This window comes from Siphateles boraxobius, unplaced genomic scaffold (assembly GCF_051911475.1).
Source record: "Siphateles boraxobius isolate OS27281-9 unplaced genomic scaffold, OSU_SipBor_1 8, whole genome shotgun sequence".
NCBI lineage: Eukaryota > Metazoa > Chordata > Actinopteri > Cypriniformes > Leuciscidae > Siphateles > Siphateles boraxobius.
The window spans coordinates 15383517-15396653 of NW_027509208.1; the positions used below are offsets into that span (position 1 = coordinate 15383517).

A 13137-nucleotide genomic window follows, 5' to 3' on the forward strand; every position below is an offset into this window, starting at 1 on the left:
AGTATTCTACAGAAAACAACATTTAGCCTAAATGGACAAGAACAAAAAAGCATAATGTGACATCAGGCAGGCTAGTTACTATTAACACCAAATCCAGCAATTCTATCAAACTTGCCTGGTCTTCACAAAATAGAGCTGGCCATCTGCTTTTGAATTCGGCAATAAAGGGCATGTCTTGGACTACTTTATGTCGTCTGTAAGCAAAAGTTTCGTACATTTTCTGTTTAATTGTTTGATAGTTGACCTTCACATATCTGATTAAATCATCGTTTGGAATTCATTCATTTTGTGTAACCGCAGCTTATGACATAAACTGACATCTTAAAGTAATAAAACTATATAGCATAACGTTACTACATATACTTAAATTATTGGCATTTTTTTTCAGGATGGCAAATGATTTAAACAAAACATTCATACCTCACAAAGTCGCCAATGTCATCTCAACGTTCGTCTGTCTTTGGCGCTGCTGCATTTGCATACGGTGTGTGCAAAGGGACATCCTGTTTTTTGTGTGTGTGTGTGTGTTTGTGTGTTTCACTCGGTTTCACTGAACAATGATTTGTTGACTGAACAAAAACACCTATAGAGGGTTTGCACCTTCGTCACGATTTGGTCAGTTACCCGGATGCGCTGCCATACTGGAGATACTCGGATGAAAACAACAGCATAGCACTGTTTATGTACTACTGAACACATTATTGCACTAATATTTCATGTCTAAACTATGGAAAAAACACATGGAAGCTGCGAAATCATATAGAGAAGGACTTAGTAAGCAGGAAAGAGCGCAGAATTTTGGCGAACTAAAGTTAATATGTGGTAAAGATCCGAACGAGCTAGCTACTCTAGCCCTCACTGCTATTCTTCCTTCTATTTCTTATCCCAACATAGGCTACCTTCAGATTGTCAGTCCAAAAAAAGCACATGAAATCCGTTTCAAGCTACATCCATATATGGTTTGAAATCCTATTCAAATCACATATCAGGAAATCCGCTTCAGTCTGAACGCTCTGATCGGATTTCGCATGGTATGTGACTTTCTCACGCCACGTAAAATGTAATCATCTGACGTTGTTATAGGGAAAATGCCGAAAGTCGCTGCTGAAACAAGGCTGTGCAAAGTGCCGCACAAAAAAAAGCACATGAAATCCGTTTCAAGCTACATCCATATGTGGTTTGAAATCCTATTCAAATCACATATCAGGAAATCCGCTTCAGTCTGAACGCTCTGATCGGATTTCGGATGGTATGTGACTTTCTCACGCAACGTAAAATGTAAACATCTGACGTTGTTATAGGGAACATGCTGAAAGTCGCTGCCGAAACAAGGCTGTGCAAAGTGCCGCACAAGCAGAAAATTATTATTTTTGAAACAAATTTTGAAAACGGCGCAGATAAGAGCGCGAAAAAAAGCTGTGCATACCAGCCTCCTACAGTTTTGCAGCAGGCTCAAGACACAGTAGTCCAGTGCGGCGGCTAAACATTTCCATGTTGTAAAATTTAAATAAGACAACATCTTCATTGCAAATACAAACCAAACGGGCAAAAGAGCTGCATGAACACAAATCGGACCTGAACAGTTGCGATACACAGTGTGGACATCATTTTAGATCAGATTCCAATTGGATACAAAGATAATTAGGACTGACAGTGTGAATGTAGCCATAGTTAACTACTTTACGCCAACATTTTAGCCATAGTCCATGCTTCATTTACACATGTGGCTGATGCTGTGCCTCTCTCAACCACAAACGCCTTCTTTCATCCATTGTTTGCACTCTTCTCTTTAACTTTTGGCAGTCTATAGAACTCGAAATGTTTTTTCCCGGTGCGACCGATTAGTACAGACCAAAACACGACAATTTTTCAGCAGCAATAATTAGCCAAATATGCAAGTCTGTTCAGTTCAGTGGCATTGTTTACGTTCAGTGCCTCCAACATGGCCAACTTCTGGATTGATGACGTGTAGTGAAAACCCTCTATTGTTAAGATGACAAGACACAGCCAAATCTTTTTTTAAAATATAAAATAACTAAGTTTTTACTAAACTAAAATAACACATTTAATCCACTGAAAGACATTACAAAACTTTTTTTTTTAAATAATTAAGTTACACAGTAGAACCGGAACACTAAATTGCAGAGGTGTTCTGCCGTCTGCAGGGCAGTGGGGAGTTTGGTGAGCGGAATGAGGCGGCAGGACTTGGAGAATCGGTCTATCACCGTGAGGATGGTGGTGTAACCATCGGAGGGGGGCAAGTCAGTGACGAAGTCGATGGCGATATGTGACCAGGGCCGTTGTGGGACAGGAAGTGGTTGGAGTAGACCGGCAGGCAGAAGTCGAGATGCCTTCTGGGTGTTACAGTTTTGGCACTGCTGGACGAACTGGTTGGCATCGGAGACTAACGTGGGCCACCAATAGTGATTCTGGAGGAGTTGGGTGGTGGCCGTGATTCCCGGGTGCCCAGAGCTGGGGAGAGCGTGCACATGTTCCATGACCCTTCTTCGGTAAGCCTCGGGGACATGAACCCTGTTGGGTGGACATTCTGGGGGAACTTCTTTCTGGGCGTTAGCCTGACTGAGCTCGGTTTCAATGTCCCACTGTATAGGGCCGAGAACCAGGTCGGGGTTCAGGACAGTTTCAGGGGTCTGGAAGGAAAGGTCTGGGTCGTGTTGGCGAGACATAGCATCAGCCTTGGTATTCTTAGACCCGGGACGATAAGTGACCGTAAACTGGAACCGGCTGAAGAGTAGCGACCATCTGGCCTGTCTGGGATTCAATCTCTTGGCTGTGCGGAGGTATTCTAAATTTTTGTGATCTGTGAATACCGTGAAAGGGTGTGTGGCTCCCTCCAGCCAGTGCCGCCACTCCTCGAAGGCGGCTTTCATGGCCAATAGTTCACGATCACCCACATCATAGTTCCGCTCTGCTGCATTGAGCTTCCTGGAGTAGTAGGCGTAAGGGTATAACTTGAAGGGAGATCCTTGCCGTTGGGACAGGATGGCGCCCAGGCCTGTGTTAGAGGCGTCCACCTCAACTATGAACGGTAACTCAGGGTTGGGATGGTGCAGGATGGGAGCCGTGGTGAAGCGATGTTTGAGTTGATTGAAGGCGTGGGTGGCGTCCTTACTCCAAGGGAGACGCACCGTGTTCCTCCGCACCAGAGAGGTCAGAGGGCCCAGCAAACGTGCTGAAATCCCTGATGAAGCGGCGGTAAAAGTTCGCAAACCCAAGGAAGCGTTGTAACGCCTTCAGGGAGGTAGGTTGTGGCCAGTCCAAAACGGCCTTGACCTTGCACTCATCCATCGCCACGCCTTCTGGACTGATGACATAACCTAGGAAGGTGGTAGAGGTCTGGTGGAACTCGCATTTCTCGATCTTGGCGTAGAGTTGGTGCTGAATGAGTCTCTGAAGGACTGCCGTCCCCCTCGTCCCCCTCGCGAATGCGGATCAGATTATAGGCGCACCGCACCTCAATATATCTGCGCATGGCCTCAGTTTCAGGTTGAGAGAGTGGAAAGATACGGCCTTTGGGCGGCGTGGTGCCTGGCACCAGATCGATGGCGCAGTCGTTGGTACGGTGAGGAGGGAGCTTTGAGGCTTTTGCCTTGCTGAACGCCTCTGACAGATCGTGATACATGGATGGGAGATGGTTCAAAACAGCGTCCTCTTGGGGTTCGATGATGCTTAGGAGTGGTAAGGGAGTGACAGTGGCGAGACAGGTAGCGTGACATTTCTTCCCCCAGCAGATGATTTGACCCGTTGCCCACTGGATGTGTGGGTCGTGCGTGCGGAGCCAGGGCAGGCCCAGGATGACAGGTGTGTGTGGGGCGTGGAATACAAAGAATTGGATGGTCTCATGGTGAAGGACTCCGGTCCGCATGCGCACCTCTTGTGTGATGTGGGTGACCAGACCAGAACCTAGCGGCCGCCCATCGACGCCTTTGACTGTGAGGGGAGAGGAACAGGGAATCAGAGCAATTTTATGGTGCATGGCATAATCTCGGGACATGAAATTACCAGCGGCTCCAAGTATCAATTAAAGCGGCCGTGACTACTGTTTTATCCATTAAAGGTGAACTCAAGGGGTACCGACACACAAGAGTTGGGGTTGAGGGAATCAATGGTCAAACTCACCGATGCTACATCTCTCAGAGGTGGTCGTGAGGGACAGTGGAGACGGAAGTGGCCAGCGCCGCCGCAGTACAGGCATAGGTTCTGAGATCTTCGTCTCTCCTTCTCCTCTGGAGTCAGACGGGAGGGGTTAATCTGCATGGGCTCACTGGTCTCCATTGATGTTGACTCAGAAGCTCGAGTAGTGAAAAAACTGCGGGCGGAAGGCACAGGGCGCTGGCCGGGGCGACGTGATCGCATGAGATGGTCTATTTGAATTGACAGATAAATGAATTGATCGAGGTCCTTTCCCTCGTTGCGACATGCCAGCTCGGCTTGCAGTTCGTGGGTTAAGCCTCGACGAAAGACCACTTTTAGTGCATTGTCGGTCCAGTCCGTCTGAGCCGCGAGGGTGCGGAATTGGAGTGCATACTCAGCTGCTGTAGACCGGCCCTGTGTGATCTCGAGTAGGCGGTCCTCCGCTCCCTTACCCTCCTTGGTGTGTTCGAACACTGCCCGGAACCTCTGAAGGAAGTCGGCGAACTTTGGGAAAGAGGAACCCTCCGACCTCCATACTGCCGTGAACCAGTCTAGAGCGCGACCGGTGAGCAGCGAGAAAACAAAGGCGATTTTGCTGTCATCCGTGGAATACGACATGGATTGTTGCGCTAGATACATCGAGCACTGGAGAATGAAGCCCTTGCATTTGCTTGGGTTCCCGTCATACTTCTCGGGAAGAGCGAGGCGGAGGTTAGTGCCCACGGGGGTTTGGGGCTCGGGAGCGTGAGGAGCAGCAGGACGCACTGGCACCGAAGGAGGATCGGTGGACGAGGTTTGTAGTGCTCGGAGCGCTTGAATCAGATCCTCGGTTAACGAGGTTAAGCGGTTCAGCTGGTGATGGTGAGCAGCGAGCTGATTGGCTTGAGCTGAGAAAACAGCTGACCATGCAGGTACTGTCGCTGGATCTTCTGACGGCGAAGTCTTCTGTTGTGAATCATCAGACACAGTCAGATCCATTTGCAGACAGTTTATTCAGAATAGACAAGGTCGACAGGCAAGGGTCAGAACCAGCGAGAAACAGTGGAGCAGAGTAGACAATAGCAAAAGATAACCAGGCAAGAGATCAGGGCAGGCAGCAGACAAGACAAGATCCAGGAACCAGGCAGGGGTAAGTAGGCAGGCAGTAGTCAAGACGAGATCCAGGGAAACAAGCAGGGGTCAGTAGGCAGGCAGCAGTCGATCAGAGACGGGATGCAGCAGGGTCGTAAACACGGGCAGAATATCAGTCAGGAAAATGCTCAGAAATGTACACAGGGGTGAAACAAGACTTCGCACTGAGCTAGCTGTGAGTGTGGGTTATATAGAGCTGGGGATGAGATGCAGCTGTGTGAAATGATTATTGCCCGCAGGTGGGGATGAAATCAGTGCCAGAGTGAAGCATGATGGGAACTGTAGTTCGGGAACCAGTTAGTATTCGGGGGAGATCGACCGTCGTGGGTTATTGGGCAGACTAGCAGGACTAGTGGTTGTGACAGTGATATTGTAGCACGGATATAATATTTTTTTTTTTGCTTTGCGTGCTTGGAACTTGAATGTAATTTGTGCACAAACGGACAGCAAAAACAATTTTTTTTGTCTGAACTGAATTTGTGAGCAAGGAAGAAATGAAATTTTTTTTTTGGAACAGTTTTCTTGGGAGTTTTCTTTCCTAATTCATTGTGAACTGAACTGCTTGCGCGAACTGATCGATTTCTAACGTTTTTCACTCATTTGGATAATCAAGTGACTTTGAGAACATTATATTCACTTTGAAGAAACGTGTTCTTTTGCTCTGGATATACTGATGGACAATATAATAACTAAACTCACATAAAAGGGAGTAAATCTGTATGTTTTTGGTGACATTTGCTAGTTATTTCACAGTTAAATGTAGGATTATTGATTTTTTTTTTTAAAGTTCATCTGATGGTGTGTGCATTTTAATGTCAATTTATTTTTCTGGGTTACATTGTGAATTTTACAGTTATTGTACCGCTGTTTATGTGAATGCACAGTAACTGTGATGGCTTACTACCCAGACTTTAAGACTGACTTGACCTACTCATTGCCAGACTCTGTTCCCAGACGGAGACAAAAGTCAGCGCAGCCTGCTGCAGTGAGTCTGGAGACTCAAGTAGAACTTCTACAAACTGAAGTATCGGTGCTACAACAGTGTCTCAATGACTCTCTCCAGTTGCAGCAGAACATATTAAGAAGGTTTGGACCTCAGAATGCGGACACCCTTGCAGCGCCACACGACCAGCTGCCTCCTATGGCCAGTTCTACGCCACACATCCATGTTTCACCAAGCCAGGTGCCACTACAAGGTACATCTACTGATACTGTTTCCCTCAGAAATGTGACATTCTCACCACAGGCAAATTGTTCTGATGTGAGTAATACTAGTAGAATCCTTGCATCCGTACTGCACCAGTCAAGGCTTGAGCCACCTGTATTTGCAGGAGATGGACGTGTAAGCCCAGAGGACTGGCTCCAGTCAGTCAATGTTTACAGGACCTCACTTGACTTGACCGATGCCCAAATTCTCCTCGAGCTGCCTCGGTTTTTGGCAAAGGAACCGAAAAAATGGTTCACAGTCCTTGACTCTCATGTCGTCACATGGGCCCGGTTCTGTGATTTCTTCAGGACAGTCTTCCTTCCCTCCAATAGTCAAGAACAAATAATGAGGGGAATCCTAGACCGTATACAGAGTCCTGAATAGCCCCTCCCTACTTTTGTGGCCCACATGCTAAGTGAGTTCAGGAAGCTGAACCCCCCCCCCCCCCCCACCCCCCCCCACCCCCCCACCCCCACCCGAGCAAGAACAAATCGACCTTATTTCTAAACATGCTCTTGAGAAATACAGAGTTGCACTCTATGGAACCTCTGTTTCCTCAGTCATGGATCTCCTCCTGAGGGCTCATGAGCTCCATGTGGTTCTTGGACCAAGTAATTGTTTCCCAATTTCAGGGCAGAGTAAAGCTAAAATTAACAAAGGAACTTACTGTTACAAGTGCTCACGTCCTGACTTCACTTCTCGCACATGCCCAGATTGCAACCCAATTCCCAGAAGGAGCTCACAACGAAGCGAGTCCCCTGATGTGCATTCAGGACAGAATCCTGATACAAAGGATACAAACAAGGGCGAAAGCAGTAATGGAGGGGAAAACATTCCTTTTGTCACACAGAGGGGAAACTACAGAGGGGGGAGGATGATTCGCAGAGGCAATCCTCCCTCCAGAAGATGAATTCACCTCAACTGACTGTTCCTGCACAACCTGTCCTTTGTCATGTGGAAGATCCCACATCCCCGTCCTGTTAGAACACCCCATTTAGAGTTAAAATTAACCTATGTGGCCAGATGGTGGATGCTACACTTGACACTGGCGCATCACCTTCTGCAGTGCAGGCAGACATCGTTCAAAATCATGATCGATTGAAGGTTAAGATTCAACCATGGACCTCTTCCCCTATACAACTGGCAGACGGTGGAGCATGCCTGCCTGTGGGGCTTACGTGGCTGGCTTTTGGCTTTATGGGACAGCGTTTTTACCACCGTTTTGCTATTCGACAGTAGTCTTGGGAATGGACTTCATGTTGCGTGCGTCCATTACGATTCACGTCCCATCTAGAACTGTCGTCATGGGTGAAAATCCTTTATTCATGGAGGAACTGGATGGCGGAGCAGGGCTTGAGTTGGATAACAGTTTGTTGTTCATGGAAATTACATCTTCAGCGTTTCAAGAAAAAATTGAAGATGCATGTCTGAGTGTTGCCGAAAAGGAACAGTTGTCAGAACTACTTGGAAGCTTCCCGGACCTCTAGCCGAGTACTCCATAGACACTGGAAATGGCAAACCAGTTCACCTTCCTCCTTATCGAACTTCTCCATCTAAAAAACGGTTGATCGAGGACCAAATAAGGAAAATGTTGCAAGAAGGAATCATTGAACCTGCGGCTGGTCCTTGGGCTGCCCCAGTTGTGATTGTGCAGAAACCTTATGGTGAACCACGTTTTTGCGTGGACTATCGTGGGTTAAACCAGCTCACCACAAAGGACTCTTATCCATTGCCGAGAGTCGATGAGTCCCTTGACTTCCTTTCCCGAGGAAATTTTTTAACCACAATTGACCTTGCTCGGGGATACTGGCAAGTCTCCATGGCAGAAAGCTCAAAACCGAAGACTGCTTTTGTTTCACATTGTGGGCTGTTTCAGTTCCGAGTGCTTCCATTTGGTCTGTGTAATGCACCGGCGACCTTTCAAAGACTTATGAACACCGTCTTGGCTGGGCTTATATATAGGTCCTGTGCGGTCTACCTGGACGACATTGTTGTGGCTTCGCCCACCTTCAAAAAACATCTTGATGATCTCAAGGAAGTGTTTTCAAGGCTTCAGTCCGCCGGGTTGACCATTAAACTAGCCAAATGCCAGTTCTGTCGCAAAGAGCTTACCTTCTTAGGGTATCGGGTTTGTCCAAGTGGAATCCTGCCGGAACAAGACAAGGTAAAGGCTGTGACGGACTTTAACCCCCCTGTCAATGTGAAGCAAGTGAGGCAGTTCCTGGGCTTGACAGGCTATTATCGTCGTTTTATGCAAGACTATGCTCGCCTTGCTGAGCCACTCTTCAACCTCACTAAAAACGACGTTCCTTTTGTCTGGGACACGGCTTGCCAGGAGGCTATGGACCTGCTTAAAGGAAGGTTAACTTCGACACCTGTGTTGAGTTTCCCCGACTTTACTCTCCCGTTCTTCATTCATGCTGATGCCTGTGACGCAGGTCTTGGAGCTGCGTTGATGCAGAGAGATCAGAATGGTAGAGATGTGGCTGTGGCATATGCTAGTCGGGCCCTGCATAAAGCTGAGAAACCTTATTCCACGCCCGAGAAAGAGTGCCTTGCTGTCATCTGGGCCCTGGAGCACTTTAGGCCTTATGTTGAGGGTCTCCACGTCACGATCTTCACTGACCACAGTGGACTTAAGTGGTTGATGTCCCGCCCGAATCCCACTGGTCGTCTCGCTCGATGGTCTCTCCGCCTTCAGGACTTCGATTTCGACATTGTCCACAAGCCTGGTGCTCGAAACACGGTGCCTGATGCGCTGTTGAGGAATCCTCTAACAGTTGAGTCTCCGCCAATGGACATACTTCCCGAGTACGCTGTGATTGGTGGTCTTGACCTCCGTACGCTTTCTTCTGTGACTCTCACGGACCGTTCCCATGTCAGACAACTACAGCTCGATGATCCAGTTACGGGTGACCTTCTCCGTAAAATGGAGGCCGCGCTCCTAAAGGAGGATGAAGTTGAAGGATGCTCTCAGTATTGCATTCAAGATGGCCTATTGTACTTCAACGACCCCAAACCTGCTTGCGGTATCCATCCTTTGAAAGGATTAAAACTGTATGCTCCTGAGTCTCTCAAAGGTACCTTGCTGAGGTATTATCACGATCATCCAACTGCGGGTCACCTGGAAATAACTAAGACTTTAGCCCGACTGAAACTCAGGTTTTTCTGGCCTAAAATGGCATCTGAGATAAAGAAATACGTGAGCTCTTGCACAGTTTGCCAACTGACAAAACCAAGCCAAAGGAAGCCTGCCAGTCTAATGGTCCCGATTCGGCCTCAGAAACCTTGGGAGTATGTTTGTGTTGATTTTGTGGGCCCTTTGCCTCGTACCTCCAGGGGAAATGCTCACATCTTGGTATTTGTCGACTACTTTTCTAAGTGGGTTGAGATCGTGGCAGTAAGAGAAGCCACAGCTCATGTGGCAGCCGGCAAACTGCTGAGTGAAGTTTTTTCCCGTCATGGGGCCCCCACTTACTTAATTTCAGACAGAGGTTCCCGTTTTGTGAGTGAGCTGTTTGGACAGATGCTTACTGCCCTGGGAACTGAACATCGGTTAACAACTGCGTATCACCCACAGACGAACGCAACAGAGAGGGTTAACCGTACTCTCAAGACGGCCATTCGAGCGTACGTGGAGGAGAAGCACACCTCATGGGACCGATATATCCCACAAATCTGCTTTGTACTACGGACTGCGCCACATGAAAGCACGGGTCAAACACCGTCTATGATGTTGTACGGGAGGGAGTTGGACACTTCTCTGGATCTGGTCACTCAGCCTGTCTGGGATGGGATGGAGGAGACTGAAGTCCCATACTTTGAGCGTTTGAGGTTGTCACTGCGTGAAGCACATGATCATGCTAAGGCAGCTCTGGAAGCCAGTCATGACAAAAGAAAGCTGCACTTTGATAAAAGACGCCGATCGGCTACTTATAACACTGGTGACCTTGTCAGAGTGAGGACTCATCCTAAATCGGATGCTTTGGACAACTTTACTGCTAAATTAGCGCCCCTGTATTCTGGCCCATATTGTGTCACTCAAGTTTTGTCTAGTGTGAACTATAGACTTGCGAAGTTGGACACTGGTGAGGATGCTGGAGTCTTTCATGTGGTCAATATGCAGCCTTTTCACACTTGGAACTCGTGCGGCAGCAATTTGAGGAGTGTGCCTCAGGATGCGTCTGAAACGCCCTATGATGCATTTGAGGACTGTCTGGAAACAACACAGTTGAATGGAGATATATCTCAGGAGACATGCGCTGCTCTGCCTGATGAGACTATTGTTGATTGTGACGGTTTCACTGAAAATGCTCATGACATGTCCAGAGAATACACAAATTGTACTCGCATCTCTGACGCTGACATTGACGTGTCTACAGGTAGTACAGACCTCCCTGACTTTGGCTTTATCCCTCAGGGCCCTCGTTACAATCTCAGACCTAGGTTGGCCCCTAGAATCACGTCAGGTTAGTCAGATAGTGGATGGACTAATGAGTATCATACCGACAGATTAGACCTAAAGTGATGTTGAGTTTATTGGTTTGAACATCTGTGTTTAAAGGTTCTGCTGAGATATTATTTTCTGACAAGAGAATAAGAACTTAATTTAATTACATTTAATTTTGGTTCTTAAGTTTTCATACGTTATGTTAAAAAGACAAACAAAAAAATTGTATTTTGTACACATGGCTTGGTTTTCACAGGTTTTTGTGTTTTTGAGATGTCTTTGTGGTGCATACAGTGTAATGTGTAGCTCATACTGACATGTATGCCAGTTATTGGCTTCTGTATGTGAAACATAGTTTGGTTAGTGGGTTTTCCGTGTTTCCATGTATGGGCTGGATGTGTATGTTGTCCTTATGTTGTGTACGGCTGGGGACAGCCTTTTTCTTTCCGGGGGGAATCTGTAACGAACGGAACTGTGTATTTACATGCATCACATTATTGTGTGGTGTGCCCCTTTAAGAGACTGATCACGTCATTCATGACGTGCGCTATGCGTGATGACGCTGTTGAGTTGAGTGTGATCCACCGTAGATGCTAAGTGTGCTCTACATCTTTATATACTTTTGTTTCACTAGTTTTATTTTGTGACGCTGAAAGAGTAATCTCTCATGTGTGAGAGGATCGCGTTGCCTGTGTTACCTGCCATTAAATGTGCGTGATACAGCCTTTACGCCTCTAAACTCTTTCTTCTATTGACTTCGTGAGAGCTATCCTGGTCAAAGCGTTACACCGTCCGTAGTTCATAGTCCGTGGGTATCGGACCTGCATTTCCTGCCTGAAGACGAAGGCAGGGGGCGCAGCCGACCCCCCTGGCAGGTATGGACAGGACCATCCTGGCGGTGGTGGGAAGGATGGAGGTAGTGGAAGCGACAACATCTGTGAACTCAAACCTGTGTAAGTACCAATCTTTAATACAGAGAGTATAAGGACGTGATTGGATACATGTGAAGGTAATAAGTGACATAGTAATTAAGTCTTCCTGGCAGAACTTTATGCTAAAGCTTTCATTTAATTATGTTTTGACAGCATTTATCGAGATGTCAAATGATTTCAAAATATTAATACGTTACCTTACAAAGTTGCCAAAACATTCGACCTAGTACGTCTGCCTTTCGCAGCTCAGCTCAGCTCATCTACACTGAAAAACACGTATATTCTCTGAAATAAACTGACATCTCAAAGTAATAAAACTATGTAAGGGACTACATATACTTTTATTGGCAGTATTTTTCAGGATGGAAAATGATTTAAGCAAAATTCATACCTCACAAATTAAGTCGCCAATATCATCTCCTCGCTTTCGTCTGTCTTTGGCGCTGCTGCATTTGCATACGGTGTGTGCAAAGGGACATCCCGTTTTTGTTTTCTTGTATTTGTGCGTTTCACTGAACAATGATTTGTTGACTGAACAAAAATGCCCGAAGTAAAGATGACAAGACGGCGTCTTTTGTTGAAATTACTAAGTTAAATTAATTCTATGCAGTTACTTGTGTTTGTTAAGTAAAGTGAACGAAAGTATTTAGTAAAACTGACACCAACCAAGTTCATCTTTTGAGTGAGGAAAGCAAGATATACCTATAGCAAGAATTGGACATGTCCATAATGTGACTTATGTTGAAGACATTCAAACTATGATTTGTACAGCCAGAATATTATAGATCTGGTAACAGTTTATTATTTTGATATTCCACGTTAGACATTCTACTGTCAGGGATAGCTGTGTTTTGTCTTTGTTTTTGGATTTGTCTTCTGTGTTTTCCGTTTGACCCAGTTATCCTCATGTGTTTCATTAGTTAATCCCATTCACCTGTGACTTGACAATCACCTTGTTTTCTCCCTTGTTTGCTTTGTAAGCCTTCAGTTTGAGTCTTGTCTTTGTCCTGTATTAATGTTCATGTTTCCTGTGTTAGAGTGTGCTATCCTGTTTCCCTATATGTTCCTCTCATGCTTTTGGATTAAAGATTATTGCAACTATTATTTACTAACAAGAAACTCTGATTAACGAACAAGTAAGGAGGTGGCGTATAGGAGAACGGGGCGGGCGAGTTGCGACATGCCACGGGAGCGTAAACCACCTTGATGGTTGATGTACGCAACAGTCGCAGTGTTGACTGTATGGACCAGTACATGCTTGC

At 46.4% G+C, this 13137-nt stretch overlaps 1 long non-coding RNA gene across 1 annotated transcript; it reads right to left on the reverse strand.

The window, feature by feature from the left end:
- Positions 1 to 519: 519 nt before the first annotated feature.
- Positions 520 to 12195, reverse strand: LOC143729221 (uncharacterized). Its single transcript, XR_013199958.1, has 2 exons — positions 12073 to 12195; positions 520 to 583 (listed from the first exon to the last, which is right to left on the reverse strand). It is a non-coding gene; the product is annotated as an uncharacterized LOC143729221 (long non-coding RNA).
- Between the last annotated feature and the right edge of the window lie 942 nt (positions 12196 to 13137).